Source organism: Parasteatoda tepidariorum, chromosome 9, assembly GCF_982258835.1.
Source record: "Parasteatoda tepidariorum strain Cologne lab strain chromosome 9, Ptep-v5.0, whole genome shotgun sequence".
In the NCBI taxonomy this organism is placed as follows: Eukaryota; Metazoa; Arthropoda; class Arachnida; order Araneae; family Theridiidae; genus Parasteatoda; species Parasteatoda tepidariorum.
In genome coordinates, this window is record NC_141763.1 from 29,847,150 (window position 1) to 29,874,644 (window position 27,495).

Genomic DNA, 27,495 nt, shown 5'->3' on the forward strand with positions numbered 1-27,495 from the left:
GATGTAAATTTTTGCATGGGTGAAAAGGACACCATTTCTAAAAGCTTCATGCGTGATATTTCAAATTGTGCCTACAGTTTTGTCATGTGGAATCTTCCAAAACACTTGATGTTAAAAGAAAGATTGTTTACATAGAGTTAGTATAGAAGCAATCAAAACCTCTGGGGGTACTGGATTGGAGATCGATCGTTGTCTGATTCAGGTCAAAATTACGATCTGAGGATGAATGAATGGATGTATGAATGGGTTCGCCCTATAAACGGGTGTGACGTATGGTGTGGCAGAAATCGAATTCTTGGCCATAGATGGCGCCACTGGAAAATAAGAACAATTGCACCCCCTCTGCTTAAACAGGCATACGTCAACAACAAACAACAACAACAGACTAGAAGTGTTCGTATTATGTCCTGTAACGCATTTCTGTAGAGTCCAAATAACTCTTTTATGAAGCTGTAAGAATTTCTTTTTGGTCATTGCATACCCGGAGCAACTGCTCAGCTTTTTACCAACGACTTTATAAAGCGGATTAAAATAAATTATAAGACATTGCAGAATTTCGGTTAATTATTCCCACACTATAAAAGGCTCACCTCAAGACTTCTGGGCTAAGGTTGCGTTTTTCATGAAATTTTCTAATTATTTGCAGGTTGCTTTACTACATAACTTTAAAACAAGTTTATTATACTAAGAATCATTATACATTGGAACAAATATTGACCACGAGTTTGTATGTTGTCCAATATTTGTAGTTTTTGCCGCTAGTAGTGAACTAAAACAGGAATCTCTTAAGGAAAATTTTACAAGAGTTTTTATCGGAATTGAGAATATTACTGTTTATATGTGTGTTTAAAAATAGTGGTCAAAATTATTTTACATAATCTTTTTTATCTGTAAGAAAAAAAATGATCATGCTATTGGAATTTCGTTGTAGTTAGAGAGCGGAAAGTTCTAGATCTCCACTATAATTGTCCAATAAAGTTGTAGCTAATTAGCAATTAAGATAGGTTCAATTGATTTGATTTTTCCTACACATAAAAATTATACTGCAAATATTTATTTACATACATATTAGTACATGCTTGTGGGCTCATTACCAAGTATGGCTTATAAATCTAAAACAATACATTCATACATAATTAGGCTTGTGTTCTAATACAAAGTGCGGCTAAGCCGTTTCCAGTCGAGAAACAGATAGTATTAAGTAATGAAGGACTCAGGTTCGAATGCCAGCGTTGACTGGCCAATACGAGTTCTGCTCCTGGCTCTAACCGACCTTAATGCTGACCTAAAATATCCTCAAGGTCAGACTTATTGCGGTATTATCAGGCTAACCGTGGGAAATAAACGTGATTATCCTCTCCACGTATTGCGATTTCAGGTTAGTTTCATCAAAAAGTTTTCCACGAAAGCTAGTTTGTCCCAAGGCTTGATCCAAAAATTCCCTTGTCTTTTTGGCTGGGTTCGAAATTGCAAAGATACAGCAATGAACATTGATAATCATAAATAACATTGCGTCATAATTAATCATAAATAACAAATTACATTGGAGAACAAATTTTTTGTTGCATTTATACAAATACTTGATCTTGAGCAGTGGTGGCTCAGAGGATAGTGCGCTCGCTTTCCATAGAGGTGACCAGGGCTCGAATCCAAGCGATAACTGGTTATTCGAATTCTGCACCCGACTCACCCCTCAGTGGTAGACAGATCATGGATTAGAGTCCCTTTGTCGTCAGACTGACTGTGGGAGGTTTCCTTGGTTTTCCTCTCCATGTAAAGAAAATGCGGGTTAATTCCATCAAGAGTTCCTCCACGAAGGCAAATTTCTCCCAATACTTGATCCAGGAGTTCCCTTGTCTTCTAGATTGGGTTCAAAATTACAAGGCTTCGGAGTTGAACATTGGTAGTCGTTCACTCACAATTGGGTCGACTGTTTAACGACGGTTATAAAATATAAAATAAAATGATTGATCTTGCCTAATACGGGAGTGGAGATTACAAACGTAAAATTAATTTAACTGCCAAAGCTATAGATTTTTTTTTAAATGTCATTTTCACTCAATTTTTTGGCGAATTGTACAAGTTCTAAAACGTTAGATATATCAGGGGCTCGCATAAATGTTGCGACGAACTTCTAAGGGAATTAGCACATCATCAGGATTGAAACTGCATAGAAAACCATGCCTTGCTAAGTCGTCATACGCGGCTTGGTGCGATTCTCCATTATGACCTATACAGAAGAAAAAGAAAAAACAGTTCAAAATAGGGAGTCATACTGGGGAGTAATAGGGATAATAGAGAATAATAGGGATAATTGGGAATAATAGGGATAATAGGGAATAATAGGGAATCATAATAGGGATACTTCCGGACATGCGTTCTTAGTCAATTTTATACCTGATAATGTGCTCTAGTCGCAGCATTTATGCGATGCCCTGTTATGTATAACGTTTTTAAACTTTTACATTTCAACAAAAAATAAACTAAAAAAGTTTAAAAAAATGTTAGCTCACAGGCAGAAACTGATTGAATTCAGTGGCGTTAAAATATCTAAGATCTATTAAAAAATTCCATGCAACAGAAAAAAGAAATTAATTCCTAAATGTAAATTAATTCCTAAAAATAAATGCAATTTTTTTTAATCTCAAAAATAAAAAATAAAAAGTATTAAATGTACTAGTGTATTGAATATTCAAGCATAATCCTTCTATAAAACGGGTGGAATTTGCAGGAATGGGTTAGTTAACCTGCATCCTCAAAAAACTAAAAAAACTGTTAATGAAATTTCGATTACGAATATGTGATAACTCACTGCTTTAGATTCTCAGGGCTGCCAACTAGTACGCGTTTTGCAAAATATGTTATTGAATGATAGACAACTGAAGCTTACAGAATGTTTGGTAATTTTGCCAGCATTTTAAACGTTTCACCACGTGAGGGAAGGAATAAAGTTGCTTTTTATGTAAGCTTGAATCATTTGTATTTCAATCCCATGAATCATTTGTAAGTAGTGGTGTGAGAAATAACTTTAAATCAAATTTATGAATGAAAGGATAATATATCAAAGCAGAAACTACACAAGAATAAATTTTTCCAAAAAGTTGGCTGGCCTGCATTCTCGCTTTTATATTCTGAGAACAGAAATCCGTCCCAGAGATTTTCTAACACGAATGAAAAATTATTGCAATAGGAAAGAAATGAGTTTTCGAATATCCTTTTAGAAATTTAGCTACCAGTTTTTTGTTGTCTAAGGTTGCTGGTAACTTAATATATGAGTAATATTAAAACGAAACAAAACAGGAAAATAAAAGAAACTCACAATGCACTGAGTGTATTCTTAATATACCCGATATATTTGTTAACATTTTTAATCCATCTTTGATTTCTTCAATTCAGTAAAGATTATTTAAAAAAACAAACTAAAAGTAACACATATTGAGTTCATTCTCCTCCGTGGCCTATCTTAATCCATCAAACAGAAATGACTTTTAAACATGATTGATCTGCATGATTAGGGGGAAAGAAAAGTAAATGCAGTTAACTTTCTTCATTTAAATCTATGATAGCCATAGTGAGTGACAAGCCGTTAAATTACAGAAATTAATACATGTAGTTGGTTGAATTTGTAACTAGAAGTCAAATTTCTGAATTGAAAGATCATTGGATTGGCAGTCTCAGCGATTTAGACTATGAAATATATAAAATGTTACGAGTGATCACCGATTTTTATGGATGGTAAAACATTGATTCCATATTGAAACAATTTTGTCAGAATCACCTTACAAATGTTTTTACTTATAGTTTGTAACAGTTGCGTAATAGTTTTGCCAGTCTATAACAAGTTGTCGGTAAGCTTTTTATTTTGAATATAGATGAAAATGTATGTTTAAGACAATAGAATAAATAATGCGTATGCTTAAAATGCTTAAATGCGTATTTAAGAAAATTGACGTAGCTCGAAAAGACAATAGACATAGCTTGAGCTATGGTGTCTTAGGGGGTAGAGCTTTCGCCTCAAAGCAGTGGCTGGTTTCTACCAATTCCTCTGCCTGCTCGCTCCGACGCAGTGCTGGTGTAAAATATCCTCAGCGGATCATGGCTTGGAATTCCCTTGTCGTGTGGCTAACCGTGAGAGCTTTTCGTGGTTTTCCTCCCCTGCTAATAACATGTAGGACCACCTTTAGCCCTCAAAACTGCTAGCACCCGCCGTGGCATTGATTCCACAATGTGCTGATAGGTAATCTGAGGTATATGGTACCAAGTGCTCACCAACTGGTCCTGCAATTCCCTCACATTGCGAGGGGGTAGCATGGCAGCACGAATTCGGTTTCCAAGTAGGACCACAAATGCTCTATTGGATTAAGGTCAGGTGAATTTGGGGGCCAAGACATGACTTGAAAGTCACTGGAATGTTCCTCGACGATTCGACCCTTAGGACATGGTGCATAATCCTGTTGGTAAACACCATCCCCCGCAGGAAAAACTGTTGCCATTATTGGGTAAACCTGCTGTGCAACTATGTTCAAGCAGCTTGCACACGTCAGGGATTGTTCTATCAGGATTATGGATCCTAATGTGCCCCATGAAAGCATTGTTCCTGGGCGAGCCCATTGTTATGGATGGAGGGTGGTCATAATGTAATGGCTCTTCGGTGTATGTATATATATATATATATATATATATATATATATATATATATATATATATATATATATATATATATATATATATGCGCAAGAAAGAGTGCTTTCTAATATTGTATTAATATAGCCAATGCAAAATATATCAATACAATAGTGTCAAGACATTCCAACAACTGAAACGAAAATAAAACAAATCAAGCAAAAATAGAAAATAAAAAATAAAATGCAGGAAAAATACAAAATAAAATACAAAATGTAATCTATAAAGCCAGTAGCGTTCTGTTCAAATGTTCTATTTTGATTTCGCTACTGGTATTAAGCTTTTCGGTATCTTTCAAAAATGATTTAAAATATTTTCGTAACAAGTTTGCCAGATTACAAAATATGTATATATTTTTAAAGATAACATCAATGACACGTGGTAGCTTATAGCTTCATTTTTTATTTAAAAAAAAGGAGTTTATTGTATGTGCCATTGAAAACAAATAAATTCATTGATCAATATTAACGTAACATAGATGAACTACCACACCAAATTAGTATTCCTAAAGTTATCTGAAACCACGTGCTTATCTTGTTTTTAGTAAAAAACGTGTTTCTATATAACTCAAATAATATAAAATCAGCGGTGATAAAAATGAAAGAAAAAAGTTAGCTTTGTAACACAATTATTGGAAAAGTGATACTTATTCGTTTAGGAGAAGCACTATAAACTGTTGTACAATTATTGACAGTAATGGTGTTTAGTTAATTTAGGTAGTATGTATATATTGAAGTGAAAAAAGTGATGTACCAAAAAGCAAAATTAATGGAGTAAAAGTAATTCTTCGTTTGGAGGAATTGTAAAAAATCACTATACTATTATTGATGCCAATGATGCTTGATTAATGATGCAGGGCCCGCGCTAATGATTTCAAATTATTAGCCAATAAATTAGCCAAATATCATAAGTATTCGCCAATTTTCGAAAATCTTCGCCAAATGCAAATCTTAACAATTTTTTATGATTAAATTTTTCCCCATAGAATTACTTAACTGGGTTTAAGCTGTATTTTACGGTAGTTTGTTTCAGGCTTATATCATTTGGACCCCATTTTGCCGGGCATCTAACGAAAATTACTGTAATCAACTAAATACAGATTCATTTAGAAAAATTCACTTTGACGTAATTTTGAGAATCGAGTTAAATATACATTTTTCTTTCCAGCGCAAAAAATCATTCGCCAAAACACAATTTTATTCGCCAAATGTACAGTTTTATCGGAGAGGTCGCGAATGCTTAGCGCGGGCCCTCTGATGGTAAAATCTATTATTTGAAATAAAAAAAATAATAAGCTATGTATTAAAAAACAAAATTAATGGAGTAAAGGCACTTACTAAATTGTTTAGAGGAACGGTAAAAAAAATCGCCATACTGAAATTGATGCAGAGGACGTTTAATTATTTTTTTTAATGCATACTACTGGTATTATTTTAATAAGAAATTTTACTACTGAATTTTCACAGTTTCAAATCATACTTTTTCCTGTGATAACAAAAATAGTGTGTTAATAGTGTGAATGTCCGAAATATTTGTTATATCTGATATGATAACATTAATTTATTCGTTGATGTTATTATATTTATTCGATATTTTAATATCTGCTGAGATAGATTAGGAGAAATATCAGTGTTCAGAGTACCGGTTAAACGTATATTAGCAGTGGCACTGAACCTTAAAAAAATATTGATGTAGGGCATACCGAGCAAATGTATGCCGGTCAATGGTTATTAATTAGACCTAGTATATGTTTCAGACATTTTCCAAAGTGTCATGTGATTGTCAACCATCAATTTCTGTCATTCACAGTAATTTACTTACTAAGCTATACATTAGGGTTTTTTTTTTGAACAGCCAACCCATTTTTGAGGTTACTACTATCAATGTTCAACACCTAGTAATTACTCTAGTAGTTTTAAACTCAACCCTGAAGGCAAGGGTACCCTTGGAGTAAATAATTAGACAAACTTAACCGTAATTTTGTAACGTTTACACAGAAACCTCCCAGGGTTAGCCAGATGCAGTGGAAATTCTATTCCCTAATCAGTCTAACACTGAGGATATTTTACACTAGCGCTGCGGTTGGTGCAAGCCGGAAGCAGAATTCGTATCGACCAACCATCACTGGGACTCTAGCCTAGGTCACCAATTCGAAAATGAGTGCTCTATTTCCGCGTCCACCGAGACTCAAGATATGCATCAATAAAAACCGAAATCCATCCATAATTTATTTTTATATCTTTCAAAAATAAATTATTTCATGATAGAAATTATTTTCAATCATAATCTTTCTCTTCAGTATAAGGCCTGGATAACAATTTTTTTCCTGTTACATGAGATTTTTTAACGGATCTTGGATTTTTCACGTCACTAATTTTAATCCTCAATCTCTTTCCTAGCTAAATTTTTAAAGGGACATTTTTAGGTTATTTTTCGTTGAAATGTACAAGTTTAAAAACATTTGCTGTAACAGGGGGGGGGGTCTCCTATAAGTAGCGACAAAATGCTATACGCCGCTAGGGATGCTTTCATATTATTAACTGTTTCTTCGTGTGCTTCTGAACAGGTTATAATGTGTAGCCGCTTACGATGACATTTCCGGGCATGGGTTCCTATGTATTTCTAATCTCGATAATGTGCCTTAACTCCCCTAGAATTTGTCGCAACATTTACGTCACCCTCTTTAATATATAATGTTTCTAAATTTGTACATTTCGCAAATAAAATAGACTAAAAATGTCAATAATAAAAAAATCTATTTGCTTTAAAAACGAAACTAATTTCGGATTTGAAATCCCCACACCCAAACAAGGCAAGATCCAATATTTGTATAAATCAAGCAAAAAGAATTTGCAACATAGTGTAATACAATCCTATACTCATCCATGATATATAGGATATATCATAATATTTCATGATATATCCTATATTCTTCATGAAATATTTTCGTGGAGCCAGATATTAACCAAACAATAAGATAAAATTCACATTAAAAATAATACTCATAGATTCAAAGTTTTAGTGAATAAATTATAGCTGTGGTGTTTTTCGCTTATTATGCAAGACAACTCTTTAATGTTATATAATTGTTTCAGTAATAGTTAGTAAAACTACCTACTGTATATAAATATTAAAATAAAGGGAAGGAAATTGTTTCATTCATTGCTTAACAATCATTTTATACTTACAGTGAATCATAAAATGATCAAGTTATGATGTTTTATTATTCGGATCACCTGTTTTTGGAAATCATTTTGTTTGCATCTTTGTTATTTGATGATAATAAGTCAAATTTACAATTAGTATATTTTATTTTATAACCGTCGTTGAACAGCAGACTCAATTTTTTGGGTTTACGACTACTAACGTTCAACTCCGTAGCCTTGTAATTTTGAACCTAATCCAGAAGACAAGGGAACTTCTGGATCAAGTATTGTGTGAAATTTGCCTTCGTGGAGGTCCTTTTGATGAAACTACCCCACATATGCGATACATGGAGAGGAAGACCACGAGAACCTCCCACGGTTAGCCTGACTGCAAGGGGACTCTGACCAATGATCCGTCTACCACTGAGGATATTTCACGCTGAAATGGAATTTTACTTCAGACATCGAATAGACAGCCCCTTTAGCTGTTACCCCCCATGGCCATCCCTTTTACCCGCCACTGGGGTATTTTAAACGTAATCGAAAGTAAAAGTAATTATCCCGACAACAACTGTAGTCTGATTGAGTAGCGGTGGTAAAATTTTCTATGTCTGACAACCACATCAAAAACCATATTAAATACCTTGATGAATTGCTGACCCTTCACCCTTAGACTGTGATTACATTTTGTGTCATAGACCTGATTACATTTATGAAAATTAAAGAGATATTAGCATTTATTTCTATTGCTTCGTGTGTTGTTTCAAACAAAGAAAACAAATTCAAAAAATAAATTTGTTTACTTTTTTCAAACAAATAAATGTTTATCTGCTTCTTACTCAATGCCAAATATCCCAAGAGACTTCACATTGTGATGTCAACCGTTGCCATGGATACCGCCCCAGATGGATGACAGGACGTGTGTCTGGTAGGCGTGTCCCAAGTCGGAATTCGGCGCCGGCTGATTGGCTGTGTCGAAACGTGACGGTGTACGCCCTTTTGAATGTTCGACCGTCGTCGAACACTTTTTTTTAGTTTTTAGTTTTTCGCTTTTATTTTCCCTTTGTGTTCAAAGACGGAAAACTCGCAGGAGAAATACCAAAAAATCAGTGTAATTTTTTTTTTAATTCTTTTTTTTTAGATGATGGATAAATAAAATGGATTGCAAAAGGGGGAAAGCGAGGCTATAATATCGACTCGAGCAATCTTTATTGCTACCTATTCTAGTTATTTAGTTTATTATTTTATTTTATTATTTTTTTCTAAATTGTTCAGCAGACGTAGTTTTTTTTTTCTTCTCCTTCTTTGTCGATTGTGTAGCAAAGGATGAAGGTTATCTGAAATTAATGAATTGAACTAATATGTAATGGACAAAATGTCTCACGATTGAATATTCTATAAATTTTGGATTTAAGATGCACTTCCAATGCTATAAATCCATCAGTCTTATTCATATGAGTAAGATTCATATGAGTATTCATTCAAATAGTATGTAATGCTTATTTCAGTTTCAGTTTTCTGAAATTTCAATATAAATAAGTTTAATTTGACAAGAATCAATATAAATAAGTTTAATTTGATAAGTTAAGTGACAAGAATCGGTAAGCACTTCCTAATTGACTATTTGAAAACTAGTCAGTGTTTCTGAATGGTTATTAAAGCTTATTTTTTTAATACACATGCAAATATGTCTCATTATTTTATTTGCATTCATTATTTTATTTTATTCATTTTTTCTAAATTACTCAGCAGACGTAGTTTTTTTCTTCTTCTCATTCTTTGTCGATTGTGTTTGAAAGAATGAAGGTTATCTAAAATTAATAGATTGAACTGATACGTAATAGACAAAATGTCTCATGATTGAATCTTCTATAAATTTTGGATTTAAGATGCACTTGTAATGCATCTTAAATCCCAAAAAATATATTATCCAACAGATGGAATTTCGTCAGTTTTTTTTTTATTATTATTATTATAATATCATTTATTATTATTAAATAATTTATTGTATGAAATGATATATATATATATATATATATATATATATATATATATATATATATATATATATATATATATATATATATATATATATATATATATATATATATATATATATATATATATATATATATATATATATATATATATATATATATATATATATATATATATATATATATATATATATATATATATATATATATATATATCCTGAATTTAATTTACATTTTAGTGAATTTAAATAACGGACAAAAAGATTCAGGATAGAATCTTCAATAAATTTGGAATTTAAGATACCCAGCAAATGTTATTTATTATTTACTATACTATTGTTATTAGTAATAATACTGAATCCATTATTATTTAAGTTATTATTTAAAAGACTGAGTAGATGAAGGTCTTAAATGACATTTAATCATATATGAACATAATGTCTCACGATTCATAAAGAACCATTTATAAATTTGAAATTTAAGAGGCACTCAAAGTGTTACAAATTATTTATTTATTTATTTGAAAAAGAAGTTGGTTAAAGGTTTTTAATGACATTTAAATGATTTTGACTAAATTATCTTTAAAGTTTCATATGTTGACAACCGGAAATAAAGGTTGATTTACGTCCGCAGCTTCCAACTAGCGAAATCTATAAATTCCGAAACACTCATTTAAACTCACTTCACCTTAGAGTGTTCACTATACTTGCCGTTTCATTTGAGATGCTCTTATAACGTTATACGTCAATCGCCACATGATACTTTTATCCAAAGATGTCTGTAAATTTTAAAAACGCGTTAAATAAATTCATGTTTAATAGTTTATCTTAGATAATTAAACATTCTATTGATAGACTATCAACTTTTACCAATTTTGCGAAATCAAGATGTTAACTTAGCACTTTAACATCGTACACGAATGTAAACAATAAATTTTATCTCTAATGTGAATTTTAAGGGAAATGTAAGAATATTTCCCTCAAGTTACTGTAATTTCTTTGTTTTTTTTGTTACACAAATGATGGAAGTTTAGCAAAATAAGCACATTTTTAATTTGTAGTCAACATATATGGCAGTACTTTTACTTTTGTTACTTGTACCGCCGGTACAAGTAAAAAGTACGTACTTTTACTTGTACTTCGTTACTTTTTAAATTTAGTACTTTTACTTGTACTTCGTTACCTTTTAAATTTAGTACTTTTACTTGTACTTTCGTTACTTTTTTAGGGAAAAAGTACAAGTATTTGTAACGGAAATATCGAATGAAATCGTTACTTTTTTCTAAAACTCGTTAAACTTTCTAAAAAATTTTTTTAACGAAATGCTTATGTTTTTTTAATTTATGAAATTAATGTGCAATATATATGCATTCACAGGTATCTTCGTGTTTAAATACCTTCTGTTTCAACTCATACCGCACATTCAATTATTTTTTACTAGCTCAAAGATCACAAAGCTATCTGGAACCCCGTGTTTGCTTTATGTTTGTGCTTTTAAAACGCGTTTCTAAAGAGTAAAACAATTTTAAATCAATGGTAATTTAAATAAATAAAAATAATAAACTAAAAATTAAAATCAATAGATAAAATTTCTTTTTCGTGCAAATCTATAAAAAGTTTGATATTGAAATTACATTTGATTTTAAAATTATATTATGCGATTATATTATAAAATTATATTGAAATAAATTATATTCTTCCGAATTTAATAATAAATTAATATCCATAACTTTCAAAATTAAAAATAATTAAATAAATAACAACAATTTTGCAAAAACATTAAAGAACATAAGAATATTATTCAATAAAATTTTAGGTTACTTTGAATTTTCGCTTTCCTAGAAATGTACTTTTAAATCGTTACTTTTTTTGTTTAGTACTTGTACTTTTACTTGTACTTTTTACTCGTTACTTTTTAAAATAAGAACTTTCTACTTTTTACTCGTTACTTTTTTAAAATATACTTGCACTTTTACTCGTTACTTTTTTAAAGTAACGTTACATGGTAGTCAATGAGTCGAATGAACTTTTACTTCAATTTTGTGATCGGCACTTAAATACTAAAACAAATTTATGATACATTACTTTTTGCATTGAATTATCATTTAGTAAGTAAATAAAAATGTTCTCCATTCGTTTATAAGGCAACTTTAAATTGAAAAAGGAGAAAATAAATAAATAATAAAACGAAATTTTAAATGTTTCATAAACTTTAATTATAACCTAACTCTCCCTTTGAAATAAAACAAAAAAAAATTGTGGAATTTATTATAAAAGTTACCCTACTTTTTAAAAAAAAAAATGTGTGCGTTCTTTTGAACTTTTTGTGTTACTTTATCTATAAGTTCACAAAAATGTTCCCACTTCAACTGTGAGACATTTTAAACAGTATTAAAAAACTGAATAGATCGTAAAATATTTAAAAAATAATTTTTTTATAATCTTTCGATGCTTTAAAATAAAAATAAAAATTGTATTTAAAATAAAAATTTCTATACTTTAATTTATTTACAGCAATTTTTAGTGTTAGTGCAATATGTACACCTATAATTCATACGCTCAAATTATGCAATATAATAGAAATCGAATTTTTAACTCGTGAGAAAAAAAAGCAAATACCTATTCTGGCATATTAAACAAAGCAATTTTTTATAAAAAAAAAATATTATTGTTATTATAATTCATTTTTACGAATTTGTTACGTTGGGAAAAAAATTGGTTCCTAGGACCATAATACGATGCAAATTTGGTGTAACCTAGGGCCGTCTATCTCGGAAAAAAGGACCCACTGGTACCTAAGCCATTTTATTTCTACCTTATTTTCCCAAGAAAACTGTCCGTTATTACCAAGACTTTTTTCAGCAGTTATTTTTCATCTAAGGAAATTATCTTTCTTTTTTGGACATTAGAACTTTCAATAATTCTTGGTAACCAAGGATATGTATTTCAGCCGGAAAAAAATTTATTTAATTCCATAATTAATAGAATAAATAAGAATTAGATAGATTAAAAATTAATAAGTAATTTTAAATTATTATAACGAATTTTCATATCGACTTTTTTGCTGCTCCTCATACTATTGTAATGATGTATTTTGCTTTGGCTATATTAATACGATATTAGAAAGCACTCTTTTCGCTATTTTGCTTCCAGGCTTTTTAATTTTTTTAAAATTTTTAAATTAATTCTTAAAAAGAAATTGTTATTTTTAGTAGTTTTCTTTCGTATAAATGTTTTTTCTTTTTCTTCTTGTTTTCTATATATATATATATATATATATATATATATATATATATATTTGCGGATATAATCGTGTGGGCTGAAGAAAAGATTATATCTTTTTTTTTCCGGTTTTTTAAATAAAATTTCATCCTTTTTTTTTTTTTTTTTTTTTTTTTTTTTTTTTTTTAAATTGTTGTTTGTTATTTTTTTACTTATTTTTTCCCCTTTTTTTCATATGTCTATTATTTTTCTTTGTTTTATTCTTCATTTTGAGCTTATATATATATATATATATATAAATATATATATATATATATATATATATATATATATATATATATATATATATATATATATATATATATATATATATATATATATATATATATATATATATATATATATATATATATATATATATAGATAGATAGATAGATAGATAGATAGATAGATAGATATAAAAATTATTTTTAAAACTTCTTAATAGTTTTATGCTAAATATAGAAAAAATTAACATTACGTACACAAAAACAAAAAAAAATTTAATTAACTCTGTTGCCATGAACTTCTGTATAATTATTTTCGACATACCGTAACCTATTTTGAAATTCTTCAATATCTTAATTTATAGTCCCGGGATTTAAAATAATAACTTAATGTATAGGCTATAGCCATGAGAGACTCTCCGTAAATCAGATTCACACTATTTTGGACGACACCGTAAAATATACCCTCAACCTCTTGAAAAATATTCTGAAACATTCGATCGAATAATACCAGCCGACCATTAGAAAAGGGTGTAAAAATAATACTTCTGGTATATCCCAGAATTTCCGTCTCTTCTCAACTGAGGTCGTAAATTTAAGTTGAGATTTAATGGGCCTGACGTCCTAAAGGAGCCCTAAAAATCTCGGATCTTTTAGCTTTATTTTTATATTTCGCGTCGTTTTGAAGCGCCAAAAGTTATATTAATTGGTATATTAATAAAAACCATGACTGAGAAGCGTAATTTTTCGTGGAAAAAATATTAATATATTGTTGTAAGATTGTGGATTTTCTTTTAACTCATTATACACTTCCAAAAATATTGTAATAATGTTTAAAAAAAAAATTCCTTTCTAAAAAGGTGGTAATACAGAAATATATCAGTAATCTATATACTAAGTAGATATTTCTTTCTTTAGTTTATCATTTTAGCTTAGAAAAAGTATTGTGCATTGACTTCAAACCGAAAAAAAAGTATATTTAGATATTATTATCTAGTTTAGGTTATTAGTATGACTAAAAATTAGGTAGACAAAATAAGTAAATAAAAAATTAATGAATTAATCAATAATAAAAATGAAATATTTATAAGATCGTCCCTATAATGTCACATTTTTTATCAACATTTTTGACCCCTTTGCCTCAAAGAGACGCATTTCAGTATACCTTCTTCCCCCATTTTTTTCGTCATTTTTGCCGTTTTTAAAAGTCAAAAAATTTAATATTTATTATTTCCTTAATTATAATATTTTTAAATATTATAATTCAAGAAGGGAGGTCGACACTAAGGGGCTATTTTCTCTTGTGCGTTCGTTACACATTCGTTCATTTGATCATTATTCATCACGTTTATTCGTTAATTATAAACACAGAATTTAATAAATTCTATTATTTATAAGCGCAAATGTTCAAGTTTAAGACTATTTCTTTACAATGGGTAAAATTTTGAAAATCCCTGCATTCCCACTGAAAAAATAGCCCTTAAAATCAAATTAATGTTTGCTAATAAGCTAAGTGAATTTCTTTTTATAAATCAATCTCAATTCAAAAAATATTTTAACATCACATAAAAAGAAAAAAAGAGCCTTATAAAGGGCTTAATTTTGCTTCGTGTAATTTTCTAAATAATGAGGAAGCTATTACTTATATCAATAATTGTATAAACTTTATTTTATATTTTATACTCGCCGTTGAACAGCCGACCCAATATTTGGGTTCACGACTACTAATGCCCGTAGCCTTGCAATTTTGAATCTAATCCAGAAGACAAACGAACTCTTGGATCAACTAAAGGGACAAATTTTGCCCTCGTCGAGGACTTTTTGATGGAACTAATCCACATTTGCGCTACATGGAGAGGAAGACCCCGAGAACCTTCCACAGTTAGCCTGAAGGCAAGGGGACTCTAATCCATGATCTGTCTACCACTGAGGATATTTCACGACAGCACTGTGGTAGGTGCAAGCAGGATGCGGAATTCGTATCGACCAGCCAGCGCTTGGATTCGAATCCGGGTCACCTCATTGGAAGGCCAACGCTCTCTTCCCTGAGTCATCGCGGCTCAATTGTATTAACTGTTGAGAATGATTTCGCTCTTTATTGTAATGAGGATAGCAAAAAATCTGATGGGTATGGATGGAAAATTCACAGCTGACTATCGCGCTAACTATTAGTTCTACAATAAATATTTCACGGAATTATCTTTTGTCTGGTAAGTGGTCTGGAGAATAGAATAACATTGCGTATGCAACAAAAAAAAAATGGGAACATAGAATAAGTTTGTTTGGAGCTAATCCTTATCACAAACACTGGATTACTTTTAAATATACTCCAATCCCGCAGTGTTTAACCACTTTGATAAGCCTGAATAAAAACCGAGAGAGCGCGGTATCAGTTCTCGGTAAACTGTTCTACCGTAAAGTGCTTTCCTTCGCACAGGTCGTTTGGCTACCACTACGGGGGAATCATCTCCTTTGCAGAGCTTCAAAATTCTGATGCCGTGTCTTCGAATCATCCTCGGAGATGTTTCCTAGAGCATCGACAAGAGACCATTATGCAGCTTTAGTACAATGTAAATAAAGTACTGCCATTACTCAGTACATTCCAAAATTTCTAAAAGTGTATCGAAAAACCAAATTCAGTACTTATCTCTATTTTTTACTTAACTAGGAGGATTTTTTATTTCACTTTCTTATTGCACCAAACCCCGTAATTCTTTCTCATACATCACTACTTATTTCTCCTTAAATATCAATATTTTCCGCAAAGCACGGAACAGCCTGGTTTCAAAATAAACAATTATAGTAACTTTTTATAAGAACAATTTGTTAATGTGTTAATCGTAGCGAAATGATGATTACCTAAACGTGAAAAATAACTATCTGTACTTGAAGAAAAAAATTAACCAATGAACTACAAATTGCGAAAACTCAATCAGAAGAAATAAATGAGAAATAAATTTACTTGTTAAAAAGACTTATAGCGATTCGAACTTTCTTGATCACTATTTATTAATTAATTAATTATTTTTATTTAGAAAAAATTCCAAAATGAGTGTCAAGATTTATTTCTAGTAACATGTAATCGCTCTACCCCTCTTTCTATTTTTGATAGATTTTTACTGGAGCACGAGCTTATAAAATGAAGAAATAAAATTCTTGCGAGGAAAAAATAAATTTTCTATAACAATGGATAAATAATCAATATTTAAAGAATTTTTTACGTATTATTTATCATAAATCTGTAGATTAAAAATATATCTTGAACAAGTAGAGAAAAAATTTGTTACATTAATTACAAAACAGCATATTTGAAACGAATTACATTCGCATCATCATTTACTTAAATTTTGCCACATGTCTAAAGAATGCAGTGAAATATTAATGGTAGCTATTACATTTAAGTAATTGAATTACTCGTATGGAATGTTTACGCTCTTAATTGTAATGAAAAAAATCTGATTGGATTAGATAGAAAAATCCTCGACAGACTACCGCGCGACATTCTTTCTAAATTTCTCCCAGAATTGTCTTTCGCCTAATGAATGGTCTGATGTATAGAATAAGATCGCGCATGTGAGAAAAAGAGAACATAGAATAAGTAGTCTGGAGCTGATCTTTATCACTAACTCTGGATCACTCTTCAATGGAAGATATATTCGGCAAGAAGAAAAAAAAGTGCACAAGGAAAAAATTAATAACTCCAATTAAGGGCAAGACAAATACGGTGGTCTCTCGAAGTCTTGATTTCAGTCGCAGTTCCGGCCAAAAGGCTTCTATCGGTGGCCGTGTATATTCGTTTGGCGATTGTTCATTATTTGAACATTCGTCGTTGTCCAGAGGTCGATAACCACCAAGCAAAACATGAATAAAAACGATGTGTTTTGTGAAGTGTGGTTTGTCGATTTGAAAGGTTTTTGAAGATGATTGTTGATAATTTATTTGCCCATTTGTAAAATGTGTTTTCTAAACTTCCTCCTTTGCCAAGACAATATTCAAAATGAAGATGAAAAGCGAGGATTTTCTCTAGTCAAGCGTGAAAGCAGCATTTGAATAAAAGATAATAGTGTGGCAGTTTCTTCCGTTTATTTAGTTTATTATTATTTTTTTTTATTTTCGTGTGCTTGTAGATTTAGAAGCAAAGTCTTAAATAATTTTACGTTGAAATCTTATTAAAAAGCTTTGCTTTTAAGACTTGAAATATATACCATACAAAAGATTTTTTCTTTCTTCGATACACTTCAATATCGCAGATAGAAATACGGAAAAATTATTTTTTAATGCACTGTTAGAATTTTTATTCTAAATGTATGGTAAAATAGGCGGGAGAAATCTGTTCATCTGATTAACCGCAAAGTTTTCTATAAAAAACATTTATTACCTTTACTGTTTTTCAACCATTTACAACTAGCATGGTTTTAAAACCGTAAAAAAGGAAATTAAACTGGGCTTTAGAGATAGTTCAGAAGCTTTATGGCACTATCATCTATGTGTGAATGAGAATATCATATTCATATAGTCCAGGGTAACAAATTGGTGAGTGCAGGTCGCTTGAAACTCTTTATGTGTGTTGAAAGGAATGGAGAAATATTGTGGTGTCAATGTTGGAACTTGAATCCCCCGTTCTATAGCGCATGAGATTTACAAATTAGTCATCGCGGCAGTTTTGTGTCTGATTTCGTAACTTAAAATATCGTCTGAACTAATTAATTGACATATTTGAGGTCACTTTCTCAAACCATTAAGATTGAGTCCTAGAACGCAAAGATCCGATCATTAGATCAAAAGTTTCCTTGGGCGGTCCGTTTTCTGCTCACTGTACGATAAATATAACGAAAAACAGAGTGTTTAAATTGTCCCTAATACAGATGTTGCACAAGCTACCTGTCCTAATGTAGTTCTTGACATGAATAACAAGATCTAATTTAGATTTCAGAGTTTTATCATTTTCTTATCTTACGAACGTCACATCAAAAAACTAGGTTTGAACTCGATGACAACCATTTAAGATAATGTCACGATGAAGTGTGATCCTCCAAATTCCTCCGACAGAGATGTTAAAAAGAAATGATCTGGCAACACCAGATTAGAAAAGATAAGTTACATGCGCATATCTGCCCACATCTGCGCTTTTTTCAGGAAAGTTTTTCCAAGTGGTACTTAATCGTGTTAATCGTAATTTATTAATCGTGTGCAGATTTTTAAGAATTGCACCAGCATCGAAAAACTAATTATATCAATTGGTTACCAAGCTTTCGAAATATATGTTTTAATAGTTCATGTACGATGATGGTGAGAATCATTTTAGTTCAAAATTTTCGAAATGAAATATAAAATTTTCAGAAATGAAATATCAAATTTTCAGAAATGAAATATTAAGATATAAATTTTGCTATAACTTTAAATGCAAAAATAAAATCCTCACCAAAAATCGAACCTGATAACTTTTATCCTATCTGAGGAAATATTAAATACTATCCCTCCCCAGTGGTAATGAAAGATTAATTGAAATGTATTTGTAAATTGCAACTGCACCGGACTCGACAAAATATTTTTTAAAAACGGTAGAGAACTAAAATTTTCAAAATTTCTGTTAAATTTGCCAATTTTTTATAGGTTTAGCACGGTTTTAATGTACTATAGTGGCATATCACATAAAAAAGAAGTTTAAGTTATTTTAAGTTCAGTATTTTTCTTTTCAAGCCATTTTTCCACCACTTTTAAGTATCATATGAAATACAACTTTATTGTAGTTATCTAGTGGTAACACTTTTAATGAATGGGCATACATATTTTTATTCATCAAGTTTAACTATTTAAATCGCTACCAATATTATTAAAGCTTCTGTAGAGAGTGGAGCAGTACGCATCCCTGCAAATGCATTGTTTCAGATCGAAATACTTCTCACACCTCTTTGTCTCTCCGATATAAATACAAAGACAAATAAATAAATTATTTTAATTACAACTTTTTATTTATTTGAAAAAAAAGAAGAAAAACCATGAGAAATAGATGAAATTACGTTTACTAATACTCAGTCATAAATTGCAGTCTATGCATGATACAATTTATATGTAAAAAACGGTAGTACATATTTGTTTACATCAAGCGAATATTTTTTTCTATCATTTTAACTTTAAAAAACACTTGACTTTAACTTCAAATCAAAATACAAATAAGAATAAAAAAATATTGGAAAAATATTCTTTTAAGCTGTTTACATCTATTCCTAATAATTATTTCGCTATTTCTTATTAACTAAATTATTTTATTATTTTAAAAGTTTTAATGAAAATTTATTGTGTCGTTTTTAATAATCGTTTATTGTATCATTTTTTAAATTGTTTTAAATCCCAAGAAATTGAAGCTGTGAGATATTACCTGGTTAAAAACTTTATTCACTTCAAAAATATAAAACTAGGAAATAACAGTTGACAAGTTTCAAGAGCTCAAAAACAGGAGTCCATTTTCAAGACTTGCCAGACTTGAATGAGAAGAAACAAAGGTGATTTGAAATACATGTGGTTTTTCTCTCTCTCGGCAACTGTGGTTTTTCTAGATTTGTTTAGCACTTTTATTTTTTTTTTTTCCTTCTTCGTTGGCAACTTTACATTCTACATTTCAAATCACTTTTGTTTCGTTTCATTCACGTCTGACAAGTCTTGAAAATGAGTGCCTGTTTTTGAGTGCTTAAAAAATGTCGAGTGTTATTTCTTATTTATATATTTTTGAAACTTTTAATCATGTTAAATCAATTGTATCGTATTCTTTACATTTTTGAAAAATCATCCCTAAACTAGTAAACGCTAGCGCAAGGCATAATTTAAAATAAATAAATAAATAAAATTATCCAGCGATTTGCCATTAGCTAAAAAAAATGTTTTAATTGTAGAGCCAGTGCACTAACTTCACGGTGAATAACCTAACTCTAAAGTTAAAGATTAGATCTTGTTTACCTGCCATGTAAAATTCCGTTATTGATCTCGCCTATGGAAGGGTGGTAAACTAACCCCTAATTTTCGGTCAAATATTCTTTTGTTCCATTCCCCCCTTCTTCTTTTATCTGTCGGAACTGTTGAAAGTGCAAAAAACACAAACCCCTGTGGTCCAGTGACCCAGCGGTACAAGTGAAAGTAGATGGATTCACAATTTAGGCAGACGATTTTTAGACACTCCCACCCTTTTCTCTTTTACTTTTTTTTCCAACCGAACACCCCCGTCTGGCGAAAACGACTTGGCGTCGGGGCGGGGTAGTCCTGCATTGACGGATGACAAAAGGTTAAAGAGACAAACGAAAACTAAAGCACAGGTAGGCAGGTAAACTCTTGCCGCTGCACCCTCTCTATGCAGACGATGACTTAAGAACTCATTTTAAAAAAATCAGGCGGATTTGTATTTGAAAACGAACGACTAAAGAATAGTTAATTTTGAATGGTAATGAGATGAAAGCGATAAAATTATACTTTTAATTTTGCAAAATATTTGCGTTTACAATATTTGGTCATAACATCTTTCATTATTTAAATAAATGATGTTTATGTATTCTTTAAATCATTAAAAGATTTGGGTGTGTCAACTGATAAAAAATAGATTAAATTTTGAATCTGTACATTCAAATTAATATATATATATATATGTAGTTAAATTTTTATTGTCTATATTCTGATATACAAGGATTCTGATAAATATGTCGTAGGCTAATTATTATTATTATTATTATTATTTAAATACAACTGGTGTTGAACAGCCGACTTAATTTTGACGGAAACAGCCAACTCCGTAGCCTTTTTTTTTAACCCAACCCAGAAGACAAGAAAACTTTTTGGAAAACCATTGGGCAAACTAGTTATCTTAGAGTACTTTTTAATGTAACTAAGCCTCATTACCGTTACATGAAGACGGAAACCATGAAAACCTTCCACAGTTAGCACGACAGCAAAAGGATTTTAACCCATGGTCTGGTCATTGAAAAACTTGATATTTTGCAAACAGCCATTAATTTTTTTTCTTTTTCGATAGTCATGAGGCTAATTGGAAATGTATCGAGCGCCTTCTAATTAGACTGATACTTTTTAGGCTTATTGTTGTGAGCCTACATGCTGTTTGGCTTGTTAGAAAATCTGCCATTCATTTCTCAATTTGTCTGATTTTTTTTCAGGCAGTTTAGAATAAGCCCAGAGAAGGAAGGGCATATTGGTCAATAATCATTTAGTGAATAACCTTATTAAAAGTTTATAGTAATATAGCAATAAGCTTAATCAAGTTCAGTCAGATTGGATAATTCTATAATTCCTAATTACTTTAAATCGATACAAACTGATTATAATAAGCTTAGAAATATCAAGCAGATTAGAATGTAATGAAAATACAATTAGCCCGTTTCATTGCAATATGACATTGACATTTGCCGAGACAGATTTTTTAATTAGTATATGACTTTTACACGCTTTAGCCCACAGCTTTCAGGGAAAAAGTATAAAAAATGCATTTACTTTGTAATACAATTCCATGAGCTAAATAAACATAAAAGAGAAAATTTTACGATGTTCAGGAAAAATCTGCTTGGAAACGATAAGCAGCAATTTGGTATGAACAGGGAAAAATGAAAAAATTCCGTTAAAACCCTTTTTTTAAATGCTTGGCAATGGAGAAAGTGCAAATTTTAACAATCGTTTTTTTTTCTTTTCTTTTTCGTTTTTTTTAGAAAATTTCTTATAAGCGAAAATCCTCCATTTTAAAAAAAAAAAAAAAAAAAAAAAAAAAAAAAAAAAAAATGAAGTACTTTAAATAAATTGTATTCCTGATAATCGGACTTGCTTGGGCTATGCTATCCTATAACGCATGAAAGCTTAAATATGTGCTAATTAATTAATGCAAACTATATTTTAATCTACAAAACGAGATCGCAAACCAAACTTTATTTAAAAATTCAAGTTTTTTTTCCCTCCCAATCTTGATTTTTGACCCTCAAAATATAAACAACCGAAACTTGAAAAATATTGTTACAATAGTTAATTTAGAATCGCGGTTAAAATTTCCAGTCCCATAAAAATAATCTAACGTTTTGCTTACTAATAACTCTAAAATCGAATTTTTTTATGAGCTTCATAAGTTCGTTTTCTATACAGAAATAAAACGTGCAAAATCATCCAAAAATAGAAAGATCAAAAGTGTTCACTCTGAGGAGTACTTGATTAAGTGCAATTTCATGGAAACAAAACAACTAAATAGAATCTCAGATTAAGACAGTATGTTTAAATACGGTTCTTTGTGTTGCCTTTACAGAACTCTCTAACTATAACTTCTCGTTGCGATTCCTCCGAAAGTTCATTATTTTAAATATTATGTTTTAGAAAAATATAATTAAGAACCATGACCGAAATCGGATGAACAGTATCTGAGATCACGATTGTAAACTAAAGTATGTTTTTACATGTTATACATTTTATAACTTTTAGTTGCCTCTGTAACTACTCTAAAAGTACGAGTTTTAAAATTTTTTTATTGATTCATTATTTTAAATATTAAAATTTCTAGAAAATGCTAAAATAAAATAAACTTAACTTTAGCAGAAGGCGTCCCCTTAATGCTGTTTTTTCGAACGCTCTGTCGAATAATATGCTATTTTCATAACTGTTGTGAATTTGTAACAGTTATTCAAAGTTTAACCTATCTTTATCCAGCGCCCTCTATGCTGATTCTGAAATTGGCGTAAACCGGCAATATGAAGAAAGGCAACAGTTTTCTGAAAATGAGAAGCCTTTGTGTTCTAATTTTTTTAATATTTACAGAGTTACAACGATGCTTAATTCTAAATGCTAATTGGGTCGGCAGTTCAACGATGACTATAAAATAAAATAAAACAATACTGAATTATCTGGGCTCATAAAAATTTGCAAAAAACTGATAATTGGATACCTACAAGTGACGTCGTCGTACGTAAATCGCGTTATTTGTCAATTCATAAGCCAATCACGTCCGACACACACGCGTGACGTCGCTTGCAGGTATCCATTTTAATCTGGTTTAAATCACGTGGTTAGGCATAATCACTTCACTTCTTCTCTATTTGCAAACCGAACTATTCATTGATTTTGATCATTTTCATTTGGGTGAAAAATCTCGCCAAATGGGCAGTTTTTATAGAAGTTTAATCATATTTAAATATGTTTGTTATTTGTATTTTCTAAGATTTAGCCTATCTTTAAGGCTTGATAGTATGCAAACTTAAAAATGATAACTTTACCTGAAATAAAAAGCACTCATCTCTTTGATACAGAATTTTTATAAAACATATTTATCTTACTTTTTTCGTTATTTTGCATTAATTTAGAATACAATAAGTGAAAAATATTAGATTTAGTATTCTAATAATTTATGGAAATGAATTACAGCATTAAACGCCGGTGTCTTTTTCTGCGTTAAAGGTAAAATCTTCCAAACTATAATTTTTAGAATTTGCACTTATTTGAAGTTATATAGATCTACGAGAAACACTTATTCACCATTGAAATTTCTTTAATTTTCAAAAACAATTATCGAAAAATTTTTGAATATAAATGAAAAAAAAATTAAAAATACTTTTTTTTGGATTTTATAATTTAGTTCAAATATAAGTCCAATAATCTAACAGATTTTTTTAGTAACTGTCAGACTGTATTTTATAATTAAAAGTACCAAAATATATATTTGTGCTTGTAATTAGAGTATCAGGAAGAAATTATATAAAAGGAACACCGGTGTCATATCTGCATTAAAAGGTTCAATTGTTTCTTTCTTTCTTTTTCTTTTTCCTTTTGGAAAACACTTGTTTATGATTAAAAACTGAGCTAAAATTAATAGTAATAATATGATCAAGATAAAAATTAAAAAAAAGGAAGAAAGAAAGAAGAGTAACGATGATTTTGAAAAAAATTGATCATCATCAACCACCTACATTCCTCAAACTTGACAGAGATGACAAAATTAACCCCGGATACGCAAAGTGTGGATTGCTACGATTACCACTTCAAAGAAAAACCTCAATTGAAACTGAATTAATTTATTCCGTTCATGTCGTCGAATTCGTTGAACAATTTACTTTTTTCGTACTCATACAAGTGGTGTGTCAACCACGAATCTACAATTTATAGATGATAAAACGCCGCGCCCTAAGTAATTAAATGTCCTTCACCAAAACAGTTTTCTTTACCTTTTGGCAATATCTAAATGCTCACGCGGCGACTGTATTGTAAGCCAATTTGGCGCAATTATTTACACATTGGCCTTTCATTTTAAATTACTGAATTCCGAAATTGTTTCGGAGAAGCAAAAAATGTATGATTAAAGAAACAACGACTTTCCCCCTTTTATCAAAAATAGGTGTTATTACCGATATAGTTGTTTGTTATTGATCTAACATGATTATATGTTTCGACTTTTATTTAATAATAGTTCTTTTCGAACTTTCAGACTATACAGTTTTCTATTTTAATGTCAAAATTTAGGTACTGATTTTTTTTTTTTTTTCGTTTTTTGTTAACATCTTTATTGGTATTATGTTTATTCATAAGAGAAAAATTCTTAGATTTTTAAGGAAGAAATTGCCCTTTAATGACAAAAATGAATGAACCAATTTTAGCTACCAGTTCTTACCTAAAAAGCCCTTGAAACAAAAGAAAAAAAAAAAAAAAAGAAAAAAAAACTTCCTAAAAAAATCCCTTTGAAACTTTTTTAAAAAATAAATACCAAAACAATAAATAAAAAAGAAAAACAAGCATTGATGCGATAAAATTTAGCGCTAATCGATGACACATAAATTCGTATAAGTTTCCATTGCATTTAAAATTCCCCAAATTTATTGCTGACATATATTCTACATATTTCTGAGAATGAACTACTAAAATCTAACTGATGACAGCATACTTAAATAGTTAAAATTGTATTTTAATAAAGAAGTGGCACATAAAAAGTAACGACTAATTTATTATCATTTTCATTTTCAACAGGTATCGCACACATTATTCCATTAACGAATTCGATTGTGCTGCTCTTCCTAACTGCCAGCCTTCAGGTTTTTCTGGAAAATTTTTCTCAGTTGTAGTAAAATAACTATTTTCAGTAGAGCTTTTTTTAAAAATGTAAGTTAAATTTAATAAAAATGAATTTCTTAAAAGTAAATTTTTAGATCAAAAAAATTTTCCTAATGTAAAAAATAATTTTTAAAAAAAATGGTACTTCATTTGTTCCAGTTTGAAATTTTCTACCATTTGCTACCACTTTATATTTAAACTAACGCAAATGTGTTATTTCAAATCAAAATGTATATATATATATATATATATATATATATATATATATATATATATATATATATATATATATATATATATATATATATATATATATATATATATATATATATATATATATATATATATATATATATATATATATATATATATATATATATATTTATTTAATACATTATACTGAATACACGATTCTCTTGTTTCTTCATAATAAATTTCATAAAACAAATGATTAAACTATCACAGTTCTATAAATAAAATGATAATGCATTTCATCTTCAGCTTTGTTGGAAATTTCAACTATTATCTACCACTTTACTCAAAAACAAATCGTACAAACAAATTTTACTGTTACTTTAGAAAAAAAAAAGGTAACAGTAAAAAAAAAAAAAATATCTGAAATATATCATTTGAATATTTTCGGAATCTATTGTAAACTAGAATCTCAGGGTGAAAATATTTTAATAATAACAACCAAAGGATTTACCTGAAAGTATTCAGATTTGTTTAAGAGAATTAAGATTTTCATGTTAATTGTTTGAAATTTATTTAAATTTGACATTTTTTCTCTTAATGTTCCTTTACATTATAAACTTTACATTTTTAAACTTTGAAATTAGATTTTTCTTAACGTTTATAATTCAAAAAATTTGAAATGAAAGTTTTTTTTAAAAAATAAATGTAAAAAAAATTTTTTTTTTGACTTCAAATAATGGAATTTTAGTTTCGCTCCAGGAACCTAAATATTTTTTAATTTGTCTAAAAACATTTTGGTAAGTAAGAGATTTGAGAAATAGCTTTTTCACGCTTGAAATTTTTAATTTCGAATTGTTTTTTTTTTCAAGTACACCGTAAAAAAATCCTGGATCAAATTACTGAAAAAAATACTAGCACTCAAGGTACCGGTACTTTTTACAGTAAGATCCATTCCTACCGAAACATGGTGCTGAAAAAAAATTTATATGCTGTAATTTTTGCAGCAAAAATTACTGTAAAATCACTGAATCACTCAAATTAAACAAACATTTCTGTAAAAATTACGGCATAATGTTTTACGGTAAAAATGGATTTGACGGTGAAATGGATTTTACGGATGACGCACCCAATGTGCCGGTACTTTATACTGTAATTCGATCCTGAAATTTTTACAGTGTGTCCTCGAAATATATATGTAAACTAGAATCTCCCGCGTAAATAGTCTAATATAATAATAACTTCAAATTACTGGCACCCAGTGTGTGCCGGCACTTTTTACCGTAAACCGTAAAATTCAATCTTACCGAAACACGTTACGGAAAAAAAATTGATATACTGTTATTTTTACACCAATAATTACCATAAAATCACTGAATCACTCTAATTAAATAAACATTTCTGTAAAAATTATGGTATAATATTTTACGGTAAAATAGATTTCAAAATGGATGATGCGCCTAAAGTGCCGATACTGTATGCTTGTGATTTGATCCGGAATTTTTTACAGTCTACCCTTGAAATCTATATGCAAATTAGAACTTCACGCGAAAATAATCTAATATTATAATAACTTCAAAATTGGGTTGAAAATCCGAACCATACATATTTGTTAATGAAAATTAAGGTTTGAAACTTATTTAAATTTCAAAATTTTCCCCCCCGTTTTTGTTAAGAATAAATGTTCTAAAAAATACTTTAGAACCATAAAAATGAAATTTTATGCTTGTTCTATGAACTATAAATATTTTTTTATTCGTCCAAAAATATTGTGAGCTATAGGACCTCAGGGAAAACTTCTTACAGGCTTGAAATTTTGAAGAAAAAAAAATTAATAAATTAATAATTCGTGTAGAGAGATTTGTACTGTTTTTATTTCTGCCTAAATTACTGGTTTTGTAACTTCAGCTATAAATTTAAC

General features: G+C 29.7%; 1 protein-coding gene across 1 annotated transcript in view; it reads left to right on the top strand.

Moving 5' to 3' along the window:
• Positions 1–27,495, top strand: part of LOC107447159 (zinc finger protein basonuclin-2) — a 218,413-nt gene that overhangs the window by 40,830 nt on the left and 150,088 nt on the right. The gene's annotated exons all lie outside the window — the stretch shown is intronic.